Source organism: Balaenoptera acutorostrata, chromosome 18 (assembly GCF_949987535.1).
Source record: "Balaenoptera acutorostrata chromosome 18, mBalAcu1.1, whole genome shotgun sequence".
NCBI lineage: Eukaryota > Metazoa > Chordata > Mammalia > Artiodactyla > Balaenopteridae > Balaenoptera > Balaenoptera acutorostrata.
In genome coordinates, this window is record NC_080081.1 from 37,314,034 (window position 1) to 37,333,562 (window position 19,529).

At 35.8% G+C, this 19,529-nt stretch overlaps 1 pseudogene; it reads right to left on the reverse strand.

Moving 5' to 3' along the window:
• Positions 1–676: 676 nt before the first annotated feature.
• LOC103014023 (NACHT, LRR and PYD domains-containing protein 12-like) lies at positions 677–8,682 on the reverse strand (annotated as a pseudogene).
• Positions 8,683–19,529: the final 10,847 nt, after the last annotated feature.

Sequence of the window (19,529 nt, forward strand, 5' to 3'; positions counted from 1 at the left end):
GGGAAACTCTACATAATCTTGTTGATGAGGTTTTAGATATGACACCAAAAGCATGATACATTAAAAAATTGATAAATTGGACTATATAAGAATGAAAGTTTCTGCTTTATGAAAGAGAATGTTAAGAGAATGAAAAGGCAAGCCACGAACTGGGAGAAGATATATGTAAAACACATATCTGATCTTTATCAGATGGTTAGTTTTATGTGTCAATTCAACTGCCCAGTATCGCTCAGATTAAACATTATATCTGGGAATGTCTGTGAGGGTGTTTTCAGATGAGATTATCATTTGAATTGGTGGACTCAGTATATTGACCTCCCCAGTGAGGCATCATCCAATCAGATGAGGGCTTGAATAGATCAAAACGTAGAAGGAGAAATTCATCCCTTTTTTTCTGCCTCGGTGTTTGAGATGGGACATCGCATTTCTTCTCTGTCCCTTGGAGTGGGTTTCATACCAGTGGCTCCCCTGGTTCTCAGGCCTTCAAATTCGTATTGAATTACAACCTCCCGGTTTTCCTGGGTATCGAGCTTGAACTTGGCATATTGTAGGAGTCCTCAGTCTCCATAATTGCATGAGACCAATTCCTGATAGTAAATCTCCTTTATATCTATCTATCTACTTATCCGTCCATCTATTATCTATCTATCTATCTATCATTATCTCCTATATTCTACAGGTCTATTTCTCTGAAAAACTCTAATACAGGCACCTATTCAAAATACAAAAACAATTCTTAAAATTCCACAATAAGAAATTTAAAATTCTAGTTAAAAATGGACAAATCAGCTGAAAAAAAAATCTCACCAAGATGTGAAAGATATACAGATGACAAAGAAGCATATGAAAAGATGCTCAATATCATTTGTCATTAAATTCCAAATTAAAACAATGAGATACTAGTATAGACCAACTAGAATTGATAACTTCCTTAATCTGACAATATTAGTTTCTGACAAGAATGTGAAGTAACAGAAACTCTCATTCACTGGGAATGCAAAGTTGTTCGCCCACTTTGGAAGACAGTTTGGCAGTTTCTTAGAAGGCTAAATTTTGTCTTAACCTGTGATCCAGCAATCATGCTTGTAGATATTTATCCAACTGATTTGAAAATGTATGTCCACACAAAAATCTGAAAGTTTATAGCAATTTTAATAATAATTATCACTAGTTGGAATAAACCAAGATGCCCTTCAATAGGTGAATAAATTAAAAAAACAAACAAAAAACAACAACAAAAACCAAACAGGAGTACATATGTATAGCGCAGTATTACTCAGCAATTAAAAAAGGGTTAACTTAATAAGCCCAAACAAGGATATGGGTTAATCTTAAATGTTCACTGCTAAGTGAAAGAAATCAGTCTGAAAGGCTGAATACTGTATGATTCCATTTATATGACATTATGGAAAAATTAAAAACTGCTGAGATAGTAAACACATCAGTGGTTGCCAGGAGTTGGAAGGAATATATTGAATAGGTAAAGCAAAGAGGAATTCTATTTATAAGACAGTGAAAAGGCATTTTATTTTAAAATATTTTGTATGATATTGTAACTGGATATACATGACCCTAACCCATCTACAGAACTTTAAAGCACAAAGAATGGACTTTAATGCATGTATTTTTTTTAAATTAAGGAAGTCAGAGGATTCCAGAATAGAATAAAGAATGTGACCAAAAAGAAAAACCTACCTGCCTTATAAATGTGTGAAACCATCTCACCAAATAAGGTGAGATAAAAAGGAGCCAACTTAATTAACTTTGGAATTGAGTGGAAAATAAAAAAAAATGAAAGCAAAGGGAACTCCACACCAGTACTGCAATCTGGTTGAGAAAGGTTTTTTCCATGGGGGTATGAATTAACAATTCTGAAATGACTATACATCATACTGGATTTAAACAACTAAGTAAATTTATGGTGGAAGGCGGAAGCTAGATTTTCTCACTGTTGGAGTGGATGGTTACAGAAAAGTCAGTGAAAGGGCAAGAGAAGGACTAGGAAGTATTCACTTCCCTACATCTAGTGTTGCTTGGTAGCTTAGAGAAAATTAACAGCTAACATGATTTCCATTTTTGTGGTTTTATTCACCTGATTATCAAATGTGCATGAACAAATTCTTGTGTTATAAATACGTGTTTTAACAGAAAACTGTATTCATTTGCAGTAAATCCCCCACCCCACCCTCATTTCCCAGTTGTTTCTTATTGTAGGGTTGCCACCTCCTTCCTGGGAAGGGCCATGGACATTTGCTTTTCTTTCTCATTCACAGCTCCCATCCCCTTTCTCAGAGCAGGAGGAGGAGAAGTTAGATTGACACACAGGCAATTCTTAATCTACTTGAAATGCCGTAAGAAGCTTGGTGCACTCTAGATGTGGCAGATGTTTAAGAATGACTTTGCCCTGTGGATGTTTTTGTGGGTTCTTCAGAGTCTGACCCCTCCAGACCCTTCTGAGTGTGTGGGCCTTGTCTCTGCTTCCTCTGCAGCTCATTCCTCAGTAACTCTCTTACTGCTGAGATTCTTTACTATGTCAGACTTCCCTCTTGGGCAGACTCCGTTCTAAAATGAGGTCAGGCTGACACTACTGCAAGAACTCACTGGGATTCATGCACTTATTAATCACTCCCAGAAGGAAGAACAGTTATTTGGCAAATGCGGCATTTACCCTGCTACCTTACAGGTAATTTGATCTTTCCCAAGCATGGGTCAGGAAATAGTCCTTCTTGGCCTTCAATTTCAAGAGCACATAGCACATGCTCTGAATTGCTCTGTTGAAGCCTATTCATTATAATTGAATTAGAAATTGCATTCTTTCATTCCTATCTCCTGTTCTTATCCTGGAGAAAGCCACAAAGACTTCTTTTCAAATTAAATCCTCTTTAGCGATTCCCCTCCTTTAAAAAATTTTTCATTTTCTGTCTCGAGAATTCTTGGTTCTTATTGTGTTTATGCTTCAGCTGAAACTGAGATACAAAGAGTTCCATTCTAACATCATGTTATAGTGATCCACTTCTGCAGTGGAATTGTTAGCATTTTAATCTCTTTTTATGTAAATCTCCCATTCCTAGAAAGAAAAGAAAGTAAAAAACAGACTTATAATTCAATTATTTACTCTTTTTATTTGCTATTTTTCTAATTTCATTCATTACAGATAAATCTTACTTTAATGTCAGTTAAGTTAGAAACTATGAACTCCCATTTGTAACTGATACACAAAATTGTGAAAGGCTCCACTTAAAGACTTAAGCATTCTTTATTGAATGTTTATATGATCTATACAATACATTATAGATAGTACAACTACAGAGTGGAAAAAATACAAAATCCCATAACATTTCTTAAAGGTACTGTGGTAGACTGAATGTCTACATCCTAACCCCAAGAACATCTGAATAATATTATTTAGAAAAAAGCATACTTTGCAGATGTAATTAGATTAAGATCTTGAGGTGAGATTATTCTCCTAAATTCAGTGATAAGAATCCCTATAAAGAAGCACACGAAAGTGAGATAGGGGAAAAGAAAAGAAGGTCATATTAAAGATGGAGGCAGAATTGGAGTGATGCATCACAAGACCAGAAACTGGAAAAGGCAAAGAAGAAATCTCCTCTAGAGCCTCCAGAGGGAAAGTAGTATGCTAAAACCTGATTTTGGACTTCTAGTCTGCAGAATTGTGAGAGAATATATTTCTAACATGTTAAACAACCCCATTTGTGGTAATTTGTTACAGCAGCCTCAGGAAATTAATATAGGAAATCAGTTAGGTTACATTAAAATACTCTAAAAAAATAACAAAGTATGGCACAATCATCCTTAATTTTATTTATCATTCATTTAACAATACAGGAAAGGTGATCAAGGGCAGCAAGTAGCTCTTCTCAATGGACTCAGATCCTCCCATCTTTGTCTCCTTTATTCATAAGCTTTGCTATAGTTTGCATTCTTTCAGGAGAGGGGAAAAGAGAGGGCGGAGGAGTCAAATACACTCTGTTACAAATACATCATTTCCGTTCCCATTCTATAAGAGAGAACTTAGTCACAATGTCACATCTCAGTGCAAGAGAGGCTAAGGAATGTTCTCTATCTTGTGCTTGGCTATAGTCCTATAACTAAGGATGAAGGAGGAAATGTTTTGATGAAATGCTAGCATAATTTGCCAGACTTAGTGTTTGCCAAAATTAGAATTTGCCAAAATTGAAGTCAAGTTAATATTTTCAAATCATTACTATCATCTACAAAATTGTAAGTGTACATAAAATATACAGCTTTATTTGTACTTAATATGATAGTATGTAATTTTCAGAATGTGCACAAGGTACATTGCCTACATCATTTTTCTAAGGCAAAATAATTATAATAAAGTGATTTTGCAAGAAATGATTCACACATTTTACTTAGATTTAGAAAAGCACAAATCCAATTAGCAAATTTTCTAATTTAAAGGTGCTGTAAGTGTTGAATAGTTGGTCATTTTTTGAACCAAATTGCTTCTTAGAACCAATCATTATTCAGTGTATTATAAGGGAATTGAACACTCAGAGTATGTCACCACACTTTTATTAAAACCTTTGAAAGGACAAAAGTTATAGATTCACATTAAATAACTTTAAAATGTATCAGATGAAGATAAGGGAAAAATATAAATGAAATACGGAAAAATTTCTTGTACTGTCAGTAACAAGAAAATCTACTTCCCTTGTGAAAAAAAGAAACAACAACAAAAAACAGTGACTTCTGTCACACAAATGGTAAATACAAAACTCGCTTTTCACCTTCGTAGCTAATTAAATTTCTTGATGTATGCATTTTGAAGATTCTGTTCAGTTTCTTCTAAAAAAAAAATACACTAAGTTTTAAGAACCTAATAAATGTCTTACTCAAATAGCTAATTTACATGTTTCAATATCAACATACTTTATTTATTTAATGTGAGTAATCATGGAACATTTATTGATATCCACAGGAATGATGTCTTCAGAATCTGAGTTACTTCCTTTTCAACATTTCATAAGTTACAAGGTCACTAAATTTTTTATCTCTACAAATTTCTTCCACTTCCCAGTAAATTTTGGTCTTTCTAGACATCTTCACTACGGATTCAGCATGGCATGCTCATGGAATTCTTGTGAAGTTTCCCAACAATCATTAGTCTGTCTGAAGTTTCCTAGCTCAAATTCCCGATAGTAAAATCCTGGTTGATTCCATTCATGTTTTCATCCAAAGCATGGTATAAGTTATTGGCTGGCCCATACTTGGCTAACAATGGCAGGTGTCCAACCATGGTCCAGTTGGCTCCAGACAGGGGTCAGAATCATAGTGAAAAACAAGATTGCAAGTTTTGTTATTGGGGCTGTGGCATAACAAGCATTCTGAGATTCACCAGTGTTCCAGACTCTCTGCTATCTTTATTGCACCATTAATCTTTGAGAATAGGGTTTTTCGACTTTGACACAATTGACATGTATGTCAAATACTTTGCTGTAGGAGTTGCCTTGTGCATTTTAGGGTATTTGCAGGATTCCTGGCCTCTATCCACTAGATACCAGTAGCTTCCGCCACCCCAATGTCTCTTTATTGCCAAGTGTCCCCTGGTGGAGCAAAATCACTCTCAGCTGTGAGCTACTGCTCTAGAATCATCTGGGACCTTTCTCTAAATTCTCTCCATGGCACCAAGATTCTTCAGACTAAAACTCCAAGCTCAGTCACATGATGATTACATAAACCCCAAGCAGAAAGGATTTATTCTGCATATGAATTTGTCTCTTGAGGAAATAAAAGGCCTTATCATTATGTTGATTAGCAGGTCCTGGGATGATCTTCCTCCCTCCTTACTTCAAGAGAAGAAGCAGTAGATAGAAAGATTCGGCAGCTGACGTCTAAGTAAGGTTTTATTAGGTGAAGTGCTGCCAGTCTTCCGTGGGTCATTTTCTTAAGGCTTGTTCCAAATAACCAGAGGACTTGAAGTTTGTAGCTGGGATGACTCAGGCTCTATCATAGCAGCCTGACACCTGTGTTTCCCAGCATGTTGTTGGTCAGATAAACTCTGCCATTGTCTGGTTAACCCCCAGGCTAGAAGAGAAACCTCAAATCTCTGCTTATGAGCCCACAGCTATCCAACCATAGTTTCTGCAGTCCACAGGTGGGGTGTCACAGGCCCTCACACAGCAAACATGTGCCCCAGTTTCCCAGGTCATTCAAACTCAGATCCAACTCCCAGAGGTGGTGGTTGGCCGAGGGCATAGCAGAGAGACACTCAAAGGCTGCAGAACTGAGCCAGCAAATGCCTAACCAGAGGGTCTGGAGGTTACTTGGATGCCTGAAACCCTCATACAACAGCAGCACTTGGGTTCCCCAGGTCATTCAAGTTTAGATCCTACTCTGCCAGGCTCTGATTCACACTGAGGGTGGAAGTCAGGTCTTCACAGGCAGCAGCAGTGACTTGGCAAATCTTCAACTGCAAGATCCTCAGCCAATGACTGGGTGGCTCAAGCTTAACAGAAAAGCCTCAGACCCAAATCCTCCAGTGGATTTGGTGCTGAGCAAGGAGGCAGTGTCTTGGCAAGCCACAACCTCCAGAGGACACTTCCTCAACTGAATCATCTGCAGGATGCATTTGGGATGCTGGAGCCCCTCACAGAGTAGTTCCATGCCTGGCAACCCCAAGTCATTGCTCCTTAGGTCCATCCTTATTAAATTCTTATTAGATATCAGAGCTGCTGTGAGGTCCTGATAGGCAGGGCTAGAAACTCAGCACCTCTTCAGCCTCAATTCTGAAGTTTGCATTTGGGGTGTCTGAGTCTTTGACAGAGAAGCTTCGCCCCCCAGCTTCTCAGGGCATTGCAATACAAAACCAGCTCTATCAGATTTGGATTAGAGCTTAGAGCATCAGCAAGCTGTTCATTGTAGATGTCTGGCAAAACATTCCTCTTGGCTGACTATGCCAATAGCATCTGGACCCAGAAGTCCATCTCACCCCTCTTCTTCATCCACACTGTAGGCAGCCCTGTACCAGTGCAGCACTGGGATGCTCCTGCAGTTCATCACACAAAAAGGAGGAAACCTTGGTGGTGATATTGCTGACCACGACCACTCGGAAGTGGCTCAGGGCCTGTTGGATAAATTCATCTTCCTGGATCTCATAAAAGCTGCTAAAGAGCTACTAGAAACCCTGCTGCAGGTAGAGCTCTCACTCTGAGCTTTGCTTTGGACTCACTCCAATAGTTCGACCTTGATGCCAGGGGAGACCTTCTAGCAAAGACTTTTCTCAAGGTAGCTTCTTGTTTCCTCATTCACATGGGGAGTGCCAAGAAGCTCTTTTCTGAAAACCCTACTCAGCCAACAGCATCCTCACATTCTGCTCTGGGCTGGACCCACTCTCCCCAACATCCAGGATATAGTACATGACCTCAAAGAGCTCCTGGAAACTCAAGTGGATGAAGCTGTAGAACACTGCACAGTTGATGTCCTTATGGAAGATGATCTCCTTGAGGGAGGAAGAGATATCCATCCCATCAAGCCATGCTTCTGGAAGTCCTGCTCCTCAAATGGGATTTTCTGATTCCCAAGACCATATGCCACCAAAGAGCAAGGGCTGGAAAATTGAGGTCCCTGGCAGACTCAGAGGTAGATCATGTAAACTGCTGTGGTGTCCTGGATGTCTGTCTCAAAATCCCCCCTGCCACTTTCTAATTGCTGCTTGAACCAGGTACAAATGACCCAACATATGGTGGAGACAAATCATAGAGTGAAAAGGGACTTGTTGTTTTTCACGAAATTGAAGGGTTTACCAGCCTGCTTAACATTGTGGAAATATGTGTAGAAGTACTTCTTCCTTTCTGTGTCAGAGAAGCCCAGGATCTCTACATTCTTGGGATGCTGGAGCAAGTGATGGAGTTTCTCCAAAGCCATGGACTGGCAATGATGAGCAAAGACAACCAAGGCAGCAGCTTATTCTGAATCAGACTGTTAATGAGAAGCTCTGTGAGCTGTTTTTCCTCCCAGCAGAGGCACCAGGGTCCCTGGCGATTGTAGAAAGAGGACTTGAGCTCCTCAAAGCCATTTATGATGAAAAGGTGGCACTCAGGAACTCAGACAAGCCCCCGGTAGGGCATGCTGGGCTCTGACCGGCAACTGGAGGTAAGGTCTTGCATGCTTTGCTCTGAGGTGCTCTAGTTCATCTCTCTTCAGTTGATGTAGAAAAGACAATCAAACTTGTTTTGGAAGAGCCTCCCATTGGTCCAGTCCAACATCACCTTCTGGACCAGCATGAATTTGTCCATCCCTGCTGCCCACTCCAGGACAGCAGTGTACAATGGCTGCGTGGTGCACCTTACCTCTCATACCATTATTCAAATTGCTAATTTCTAACTCTAAATAAGCCATTAAATGTTGTTAGAGCAGATAAAGTGACATAGAAGGCAATTCACAATAGTTGGTGTGATGGTTGATTTTATGTATCAACATAGATAGGCCCTAGATTCTAATTATTTAATTATTCTAATAATTAAATTAATAAAGTAATAATTAATAATTTTCTAATTATTTAATCAAACACTAGTCTAGGTATTTCTGTGAAGGTATTTTGTAGATGTTTCTAACATTGACAAGCAGTTCAATAAGTAAAGGAAATTACCCTAAAAAATGTGGATGAGCCTCATCCAATGAGTTGAAGGCCATAATGGCAAAAACAAGTTTCCTAGAAAAATTTTGCTCAGAATTGCAACCTCAGCTCCTGTTAGAGATCCTAGCCGGTCTGCTCTACAGATTTCAGACTTCCTAGTCCCCACAATCACATAAGCCAATTCCTTAAAATAAATCTCTTTATATTTAATATATAATAATTTATATATAATAAATCACTTTATATATATCTTTGTATTTCACTAATGTATAATATACATAAGCCCGTATTGCTTCTGTTTCTCTGATAAATTCTGACTTAGGTGTATTTTATGAAAATATACAACTACTCTTCTCTATTGCTTTCATTTTATTTATTGGGTATGTGTAACATAAGTGGAGGACAATACTGTTTTCTTTTAAGCACATTTATCTGTTAAATTTTGTAGAATCTATTCTAGTATATCAAGTATCATTAATCCAAGGAGAAGATCCTACTACCCACAATGTTTAGACAAGGTGTCAATGCCAGTATTAATAAAAAATACATTTTAACATCACATTCCCGGTGGAGGAAGTAATGCAGTCATATTAAAGCCAATGAAAGCAAGAATAGCAGCTATTTCTACAACTAAAGTTTGTCCAAATTGGGGTCAACGATCAGGATATTTCTATTTGAAATGATCAATAAATAATAATGGTTCTTTTAAAGACTGGGTATGATAGGAGTGAAAAAGAATGTGGGATAAGACATGCAGTCAGAGGAGAAGAGACACAGTGCCTACTTTATATTTTATAAATTTTGATACCAGGAAACTCAAACTCTACAGATTCTGTTTACACACATTTAAATTGGGACATATTTTTACCCTTATCACACAAGATTATTTTAAGAATGAAGAAGGTGTTAATTTAATAAAATGAAGTTCAAAACTAATATTTATTTGCTATTTATTTCTATAGTATTTTTTTCAATTTCTGGTAAGATCCTGAGGTTAAATCTAATAAAGATTTTAATAATTCTATTGCTTTTCACTAGTAGCTGGTTCTTTATTCCATGAGTGATCCATGGAGACTGTTGGACTAAAGTAGAGTGGCCAGCAAGCCAGCAAAGGGGTAAGACCCAGCTCTTCTCTCTGTAAGACTGAGCTTATGCCTACACAGGCATTGTAATGATTCTCTCTGACCTACTTTAAACATTTTTATAGTTACATAACCATAAAAGATTAATCCAAGAAAATAGAGTTAAAATAGAAATTTATAGTGGTACTATAACTAGCACTGTCAGTGTAGAATGTATGGTTAGGAATTCTGCCTATGAATGTGTTCCTATCTGTGCTTGAAGATGGAAGTGGTTATATAGCTTATTGCCTATGAGAAATAACAATTATAGATAATATTTATTTTAATTGGAGCTGGGGTGATTTAAAATATAGTAGTATCAAAGTCTTAACATTTATAGAAAACTAAAATGATATTGCCAATATTAAGAGAGGCAGAAAAGCGATATGATAAGACACCAAAATGTTTTCCCTTTCCAGCTATAGGAAAAATTAGATACTTCAAATTTTACTCTGTATAAAATAAGTAAGAATAGTCTAGTTGATGACATGTTAACAAACATTTCCCAAACCTCCATACCTTGAAGCAACAAGAATTTATTTCTTTTCTACATTTTAAATTTGTTCTGGGATCCAAGCTAGTTAGTGTCATACCATGTGGGATATCGCTGGCCATGGTGACAAGAAGATGGACTTTTACATTAGTATCCAACCCCTGCACCATTAATAAGTATTGGCCAAGAAATAAAACTTTGCTGCTATATGCCACTGAGATTTTGAGGCTGATTATCATCACAGAATAACTCTCTCCTGATTGAAATAGATATTCGTACCTGAAGAAGGTTGTCCATGGGCAGGGTTCTTCAGTTTGCACAGAAGATATTAATATTGGAATCTGGAAAATAATGATAAATGTTATACAGTAGCAGAAAAAAGTAAAATTATCCCTGGCAATACACTAAAATACCACGTATCTCGTGAAATTTTAACTCTGGGACAAGAAGTGTGAAAACACTATTAACAAAACACATTTGTTGTTGTTTGTTGTATTTGATAAGGTACTGCCAGGAAAAGAAGAGCTCAGGAAAAACAAAACAAAACAAAAAAACAATAGAAACCCCAGCTTATCAGAATTAAGAAGAAGAATTAAGAATAGACAGACAAGATAATTGAAGTCCTGTAGGTTCATAAGAAGAAATTATTTTTTATCTTACTGTCTCATTATTCCAGAAAAAAAGAAGAAAAAAAACAAGATTTGAGCTATAAATATTTATTAAAATTTAGCAATATGAAAAAAAAATTAGTATTTTATTACCCATGGTTAAAACCTGAATGGATTAAGATGCCTCAGTACAAGCATGACCTTACTATTGTGTAGGGTCTAGTATTTTTAACTGCATAAGGTGACTCAGATTGAGGCTAGTGGTAAAATCCCCAAATCAAAGACATTTAAGCTCAGGGTACCTATATTTGGGTCTATTGTAGAGGCAGCAAGAAGTAAAGCAATATAGCAAATTTGAGAATTATCTCAAAGAACTTTCTTCTTTTAGCTATTTTCATATATAGATAACTGAGATCAAATATGTAAAATTCCTAAAAAATTAATAGATACTGTAAGGCACAAAATAATTCTTGGACTTCTAACTACTTACAGGCAGAACGTCTGAGACATATGCTTTGCTCTCAAAAGATTGACATTGCCCAATGCTTATTTCACGGTAGCCAAAGTGGCTAAAGGCAGAGGAGAATCTCTCAGAGGGACCCAGGAAGAATGGCATTCAGGGCCATTTTCAGGGAACAGGAACAGTCTAATTAAGGAATGTTGTCCAGTCCTGAGGTGAAAACCATGACAATTTTGGCTCAGAGGGATTTAAGGATTGATATAGACCAGGGACCGATGCAAGTTTCCATTTGTTTCTTTTCCCAGATTGGAGATCTAGTAGTTCTGCAGAACACAATCCACCTCTCTATGTTGCATTTGTGGTGAGAAGATAATTTGTCCTGTTAGTATATAAGTTCCTGGATCAAGAAAAGACACAAGTGAAGCTGATGTGGATGCAACTGTTCTAATAGAGACTAAGTCTCATAACCCAGAGGTACTAGATTTTGAGCTGTCTCATAAATGGAAGGTGTTGTAAACTGCCTCCTTGGGGAAGATGTTTAGTATGTTTTATACATAGAAAGAAAAGAGAACCAAACATGTGATTTATGGTAAAGCCTTTTAATGCTCCTCTATATCTGGTTTAACTTCTCTTTAGGTATATGGGAGGCTTGCAATTACACAATTGCACAAATGGCAGGGCCATGTGACTCTAACTATGATTTATTGGTAGAAGTAGCATGAAAAACAGCATTTAATTGCTGGGCAAGAACCTTGGGCACTCTGTCCTTATGAATTAGCACACCAAGATGTTTCATGTGGAAAAATAAAGCCTAGTTATGTTAAGATCACACTAGGATATTCTGTTTTCTAAGTATAATGTAGGCCACCCTGACTGATATACTATCTCAGCACAAAACACATAGATTTTAGAAATATTATAACAAACATACATTAAAGTATACTAATGAGATCATAAGAAAATAAGGGAATAAGCAAAACCCCAAAATAATTTAGTAAAGCTGAGAACAGAATGGAAAGTAAACATGGGTCCTGAGGCCAGATTCTTCCTGTGCATTGGAGTAGAATAGCTTTACTCAGTGAAGCTGATTTTTAAGACTTGAATGTTTAGAAAGTAGTAAAAGTGATGCTGAGTCCTCTGCATTAAGTTGGGACTGCAGAGATTATAGTTTCAGTAAAAAATAGGCTTACAAAAAGCACTTCACCTGTAAATGAAAAAAATTAAGGAAGTGTATTTGCTTGGCCTGGTATTAAGTGGAAAAATATTAATAAAATGAATTATTCAGAGAAGTTGTTGACATAAATCTTCACTCAAATGAGTCCTATGACTGAAATAATAAACCCTACATGATCTTGGAAATTCCAAGCATAAAATTTAAATCTCATTGGACTCTGTTAAGTAGAAGACCCCAGTTCCAATAAAAATAAAATTTGTTTTAGAAAAAAGCAAAACTCTCAATATTCCCTCCAAAAATGTCTTCCTCTTATGGATTGTGACATGAAGTATTATTAATGCTGGAATTATCCAATATAAAATATAAAATGACAATGGATAGATATTTTAAATTGAAAGAGAGAGTTTTAAAACTGGATAAGAAAAAAAAAATATCTAAATGCAAAACAAACAGGAAATATAATTAAATAGAAACTTTAGAAAAAAAAATATAACAACTAAAATAATATATCCAATGGATGAGTTGGTAACATAATAGAACAGGCCCGGCTGAAGGTGAAATTAGTAAAATGGAAAATATTAGTCAAGAAACAGAATGCAACAAAGATATAAAGGTACATGAACAACATCTTGATAGATATATTGAATAGAGTTAACAGTAATGAATAGTTCTGACATACTTCTAATTAGACTTACATAAAAAATAATGAAAATAGGAAAATATATTAAATATATACTGGATAATAATTTTCTGGAAGTGAGTAAAATGACAAATTACCAGATACTGAAATCCTAGTGCATACTGAGCAAGATAAATTAATAAAAATCCAGAGCTATGTAGTTATCATGATTTAAAGTGTTCAGCAACTATAGAAAAATAAATCAGTGGGACACAAAATAGAACTTAGAAACAGAGTTACACATAAATAAATAGTTGATGTATGAAAGAAGTTGCATTATATACCAGGGAGGAAAGGATGGACAACTCAAAAAAGAATACTGAAATAATTGGTCATTCATTTGGAAAGAATAGTTTCCCTAACTCACGATAAAAAGAAAAGTAAATTTCAGACAGATTAAAAATAATATGTAAAAGAAAATATTTAAAAGGCAACATGAAAGAATGTCTTCATTAAATTTGAAAGGGAAAAGATTTCTTCAACAGGAAGGAAAAAACTTCCAAAAGTGAAAAACGTTTTATTTAATAAACTTGACCGCTGTAAGATAAAGAATATCTGTATACTCCAGTACCAAGCAAATTAATTAAATTAAATTAAAAATTAAAACTACAAACTGATATATTTGAACCCTAAATAATGTAAAAAAAGTATTAGTTTATATAAAAATCACCTAGGAATTATGCTAAATCTCATTATTTATTAGAGAAATTCCATCAATTTAGGGCAATAGTTTGAGTACAAAAGGTGAGCAAACTTTGCATCTCACAATATTGCACAGTGAAAAAATTGTGCAAAGAATTCTATAATCTTTTGGGGGAAATTGTAAATTGACAAAACCTTTCTGGAAAATATGTTGTAGTTATAGATATGAGTATGTAAGTGCCTGCACTAATGACTTTGTATTTCCATGATAAGGTGTATATCCTTAGGAAATTCTTCTATATGTAACATTAAAATAGCTATACACTTATTCAGAGAAGCAATGTTTTTTTTTTTAATTAATTTTATTGGAGTACAGTTGTTTTACAATGTTGTGTAGCTTCTACTGCACAGCAAAATGAATCAGCCACACATATACATATATCCCTTCACTTCTGGGCTTCCCTCCCATTTAGGTCACCACAGAGCATTAAGTAGAGTTCCCTGTGTAATACTCTATGTTCCCATCAGTTTTATATTTTATACATAGTATCAATCCTGTATATGTGTCAATCTCAATCTCCCAATTCCTCCCACCTCACTCTTTTCCCCCTTGGTATCCATACATGTGTTCATTACATCTGTGTCTCTATTTCTGCTTTGCAAATAAGGTCAACTATAAAATTTTTCTAGATTCCACATATATGCGTTAATATATATTTGTTTTTCTCTTTCTGATTTACTTCACTCTGTATGACACTCTCTAGGTCCATCCATGTCTTTTATAAATGACCCAATTTCTTTCTTTTTTATGGCTGAGTAATATTCCCTTGTATATATGTACGACATCTTCTTTATCTATTCTTCTGTTGATGAACATTTAGGTGGCTTTCATGTCCTGGCTATTGTAAATAGTGCTGCTGTGAACATTGGGGTGCATGTATCATTTTGAATTATGGTTTTCTCTTGGTGTATGCCCAGTAGTGGGATTGCTGGGTCATATGGTAGTTCTATTTTTAGTTTTTTAAGGAACCTCCATACTGTTTTCCATAGTGGCTGTATCAATTTACATTCCTACCAACAGTGCATGAAGGTTCCCTTTTCACCATACTCTCTCTAGCATTTATCATTTGTAGATTTTTTAAATGATGGCCATTCTGACTGGTGTGAGGTGATATCTCTTTGTAGTTTTGATTTGCATTTCTCTAATAATTAGTTATGTTGAACAGCTTTTCATGTGTTTGTTGGCCATCTGTATGTCTTCTTTGGAGAAATGTCTATTTATAGGTCTTCTGCCCATTTTTGGATTGGGTTGTTTGTTTTCCTGATATTGAGCTGCATGAGCTGCTTGTATATTTTGGAGATTAATCCTGTGTCAGTTGCTTCGTTTGCAAATATTTTCTCCCATTCTGAGAGTTGTCTTTTCATCTTGTTTATGGTTTCCTTTGCTGTGTAAAAGCTTTTATGTTTAACTAGGTCCCATTTATTTATTTTTGTTTTCATTTTCATTACTCTAGGAGGTGGGTCAAAAAAGATCTTGCTGTGATTTATGTCATAGAGTGTTCTGCCTATGTCTTCCTCCCAAATTTTATAGTGTCTGGCCTTACATTTAGGTCTTTAATCCATTTTGATTTTATTTTTGTGTATGGTATTAAGGAGTGTTCTAATTTCATTCACTTACATGTAGCTGTTCAGTTTTCCCAGCACCACTTGAAGAAGCTGTCTTTTCTCCATTGTACACTTTTGCCTCCTTTGTCATATATTAGGTGACCATAGGTGTATGGGTTTATCTCTGGACTTTCTATCCTGTTCCATTGATCTCTATTTCTGTTTTTGTGCCAGTACCATACTTTGTAGATTACTGTAACTTTGTAGTATTGTCTGAAGTCAGGGAGCCTGATTCATCCACCTCCATTTTTCTTTCTCAAGATTGCTTTGGCTATTCAGGGTCTTTTGTGTTTCCATACAAATAGTATAATTTTTTGTTCTAGTTCTGAGAAAAATGTCATTGGTAGTTTGGTAGGGATTGTGTTGAATCTGTCAACCGCTTTGGGTAGTATAGTCATTTTCATAATATTGATTTTTCCAACCCAAGAACATGGTATATCTCTACATCTGTTTGGGTCATCTTTGATTTCTCTCATCAGTATCTTATAGTTTTCTGTACATACAGGTCTTTTGCCTTCTTAGATAGGTTTATTCCTAGGTATTTTATTCTTTTTGTTGCAGCTGTGAGTGGGATTGTTTCCTTAATTTCTCTTTCTGATCTTTTATTGCTAGTGTACAGGAATGCAAGAGATTTCTGTGTATTAATTTTGTATCCTGCAGCTTTGCTAAATTCATTGACTAGCTCCAGTAGTTTTCTGGTGGCATCTTTAGGATTTTCTATGTATAGTATCATGTCATCTGCAAACAGTGACAGTTTTATTTCTTCTTTTCCACTTTGTATTCCTTTTATTTCTTTTTCTTCTCTGATTGCTGTGGCTAGGGCTTCCAAAACTATGTTGAATAATAGTGGTGAGAGTGGAAGCCCTTGTCTTTTCCTGATCTTAGAGGAAATGCTTTCAGTTTTTCACCATTGAGAATAATCCTAAATAATGTAAAAATGTGTATTAGTTTATATAAAAATCACCTAGGAATTATGCTAAACCTCATTATTTATTAGAGAAATTCTGTCAATTTATGGCAATATTTTTAGTACAAAAGGTGAGCAAACTTTGCATCTCACAATATTGCACATTGAAAAATTGTGCAAAGAATTCTGTAATCATTTGGGGGGAATTGTGAATTGTCAAAATCTTTCTGGAAAATATGTTGCAGTTATAGATATGAGTAGATAGGTGCCTGCACTAATGACTTTATATTTCCATGACAAGATGTATATCCTTGGGGAATTCTTCTGTATGTAATATTGAAACAGTTATAATATTATTCAGAGGAGCAATGTCTGTAATGCTACCAAAAGAGATATAATCCAAATGTCATCAATAGGGAATGGCATATGGATCATGGTAAAACATACAAAGGGATTCTATCAAACAGAGAAAAAAAAAAGGAAGTGCTGCTGTAAAGATAAGCATGGATTAGATGCAAACATATAATATTTAGAAAAAAAAGTTACAAAATGCTACATCTAGTAAGATGTAATTATTAATAATATACAATATGCATATTTCTATTATTCAAAAATTTAAATGTAACAGTATATTATTTGTGAATCCATAAAAATTGAGGAAAGCAATATTACAAAACAAGTAAAAGTGGCTACCTGTCCAATGCAGGTCAATTCATACAAGTAGGGAAGGCATAGAGAAGAAATAATATATATACATATACATATATAACTTAATTTGTATACTTAAGAACTGACAGAATATGACACAAGGTAAAAAATTCAAATTTTTGTGATGAGAAGTAGATTTTGCAAGTTTCAAAACAGGTAATTTGAGATATTTAGAAGAGAAGATTTTTTTACTCGATAAGAAGGCTTCATGGAGAATTTGAAATGTGGACAGATCTCTAAAGATGTGTGGGGTTTGGACAGAATCACATAGTAAACCGGCAATTTTAAGTAAATAATTTAATTCTTCTTGACCGTAATTCTCTGATATATGAAATAATTAGATTATACCAAAGCATCTCTATGCCCTAACACTCTCCAACATTCTAGAGTTCACCAGTTTTATAGAAGTCTTTAATTTCTGGGGCAGGAAGGGGAGTTTGATTGGGAGAGTGTAACACAGCAGGAGTAATATTTTTCAAGATTTTATAATGTACCTCCAACAATCACTACAGTTACAAAATTGACAGGCAAGATTTTAAGAAATCTTTTAGTCACAGTTCTACATTACATAATTCGTTTTCATTTTCAAGAAAATACAGTGGTTTTGCTTTGTGTTGCTTACCAAAACAAGAAAAAGACTTTCTTCAATTAAGGTAAATAATTATTTGAATGCCTAAACCTGTCAAATTCAATTTTTTGCATTTTTTACTTTATATCTTAACTTCCTTTCTCAATGAAGTTATTCCCATTAACTTTCTCTCTCTCTCTCTCTCTGTGTATATATATATATATATATATATATATATATATATATATATATATATACACACACACATATATACTTATATACATATACATATCTACACACACACACAATAAAAACCTGCAAATAACCTTAAAGTGGGCACTCAATATCCATAGCTCTGCATCTGCAGATTCAGCCAACTTTAGATTGTGTAGTACTATAGCACGTATTTACTGAAGAAATTCCATGTATATGTGGACTTGTGCAAGTTGAAACCCGTGTTGTTCAAGGGTCAACTGTGTATATATACCACATAAAGTTACCACTATATATAAATACATCTATATTTGTGTTTTGTGAAAATTCTGTTGGGGAAGCTTATCAAGAAGATGTAACTTTGATTTGACCTGTGAGCTGTACCCGCTATTCAAAGTCTGCTCATGCCCTTCCCTGTCCTTGGAATGTGCACTCTTCTTGCCTTCCTGAAGTTAGAAGCTACCCAAGGACACAGCCTTGAGACAGTAATATGATGGACTGTGTATGTGACTGAACCCAGTTAAAGCCTCTATATAACTTTTAAGTTTTGGTGGGTAGTTTTGGATATCCACTCATTTTGAGACTGCCAGAGACAAGCTTCATAAGCAAGTTCCCTTGATCATTAAATCTGCCACTTATCAACCTGGTGTGGTCTACATTTTTCTTTGTTTTCTCCCTGCCCTCCTTGGGAGAGGATTATAATCCTCAGATTATACCCAGGAAGCTCCCGAGGGAGGCGCCTGAGGACGTAGCAACCCAACAACTGGTGAACCTGTCAGAGAATGAAGAAATAGGCTTTGGGAAAGAGGTGTCTGAGGTGGAAACCCTGCTTGGCCCATATGTCAGACCCTTGTGGCCTGTCCCATGAGTACAGAGATGCCCTGAAAATGCTGGCTGCTTTAATGTGTTTGTTTGAGGAACCTTGCACTGTGCACTGTGGCCAAGAAGGAAAATAAATGGCCACCATGGTGGGATGGTGGGCTGGCCATTGGTGAGCAATTCAGCTGGACACCAATGCTCATGCAGAGGCTGAGACTCAAGTTAGAAAGGTGGAAGAAGAGCTGAGGTTAGAATGCGTGGTTTTCCACTACTCTGCTTACTTCATGGCTGGCAGACAATGTGGGAGAGTAGGATAAGAAGTTAGAGACCTTGGCATGCCATTTTGCAAAGCTAGGAGGGTACAAGATGCCAAGGACTATGATTCAGGTGCTTGTGACGAATTGTGATTAGGAAGGTGAGAGGTAAAATCTCTGGAAGAGTGATGGGAATGAAGAGGAGGATGTGATGGTAACTCATGAGAAAACTGACAAAATGCCCCAGGCCCAGTGACCACTAATACAAAGAATAAATTTAAGTAGCATTTAAAGAGAAACATTTATGAGAAGACTTACATTTTTCTCTGTCCCTTGAAGTTTGAAAATCTTATCAGATTTTTGAAATTTAAATACTCCAGGAATTAACAAAAACATTGCCTACAGAAACTAAAGGAAAGAAAAGGGGGGGAGGGGAGAAATGTAGCCTTTTAAAATACAGACTGCTGTAGCAGTTCCCTTGCCTAAATTGATTTGTAAGAGAGCTAAGAGTTTTTGTTTGTTTGTTTTCACAAAACTTCTAGAAATGATAAGGATGAAAGAAAATGACTGTATATGAAAAGCAGAATGTGTG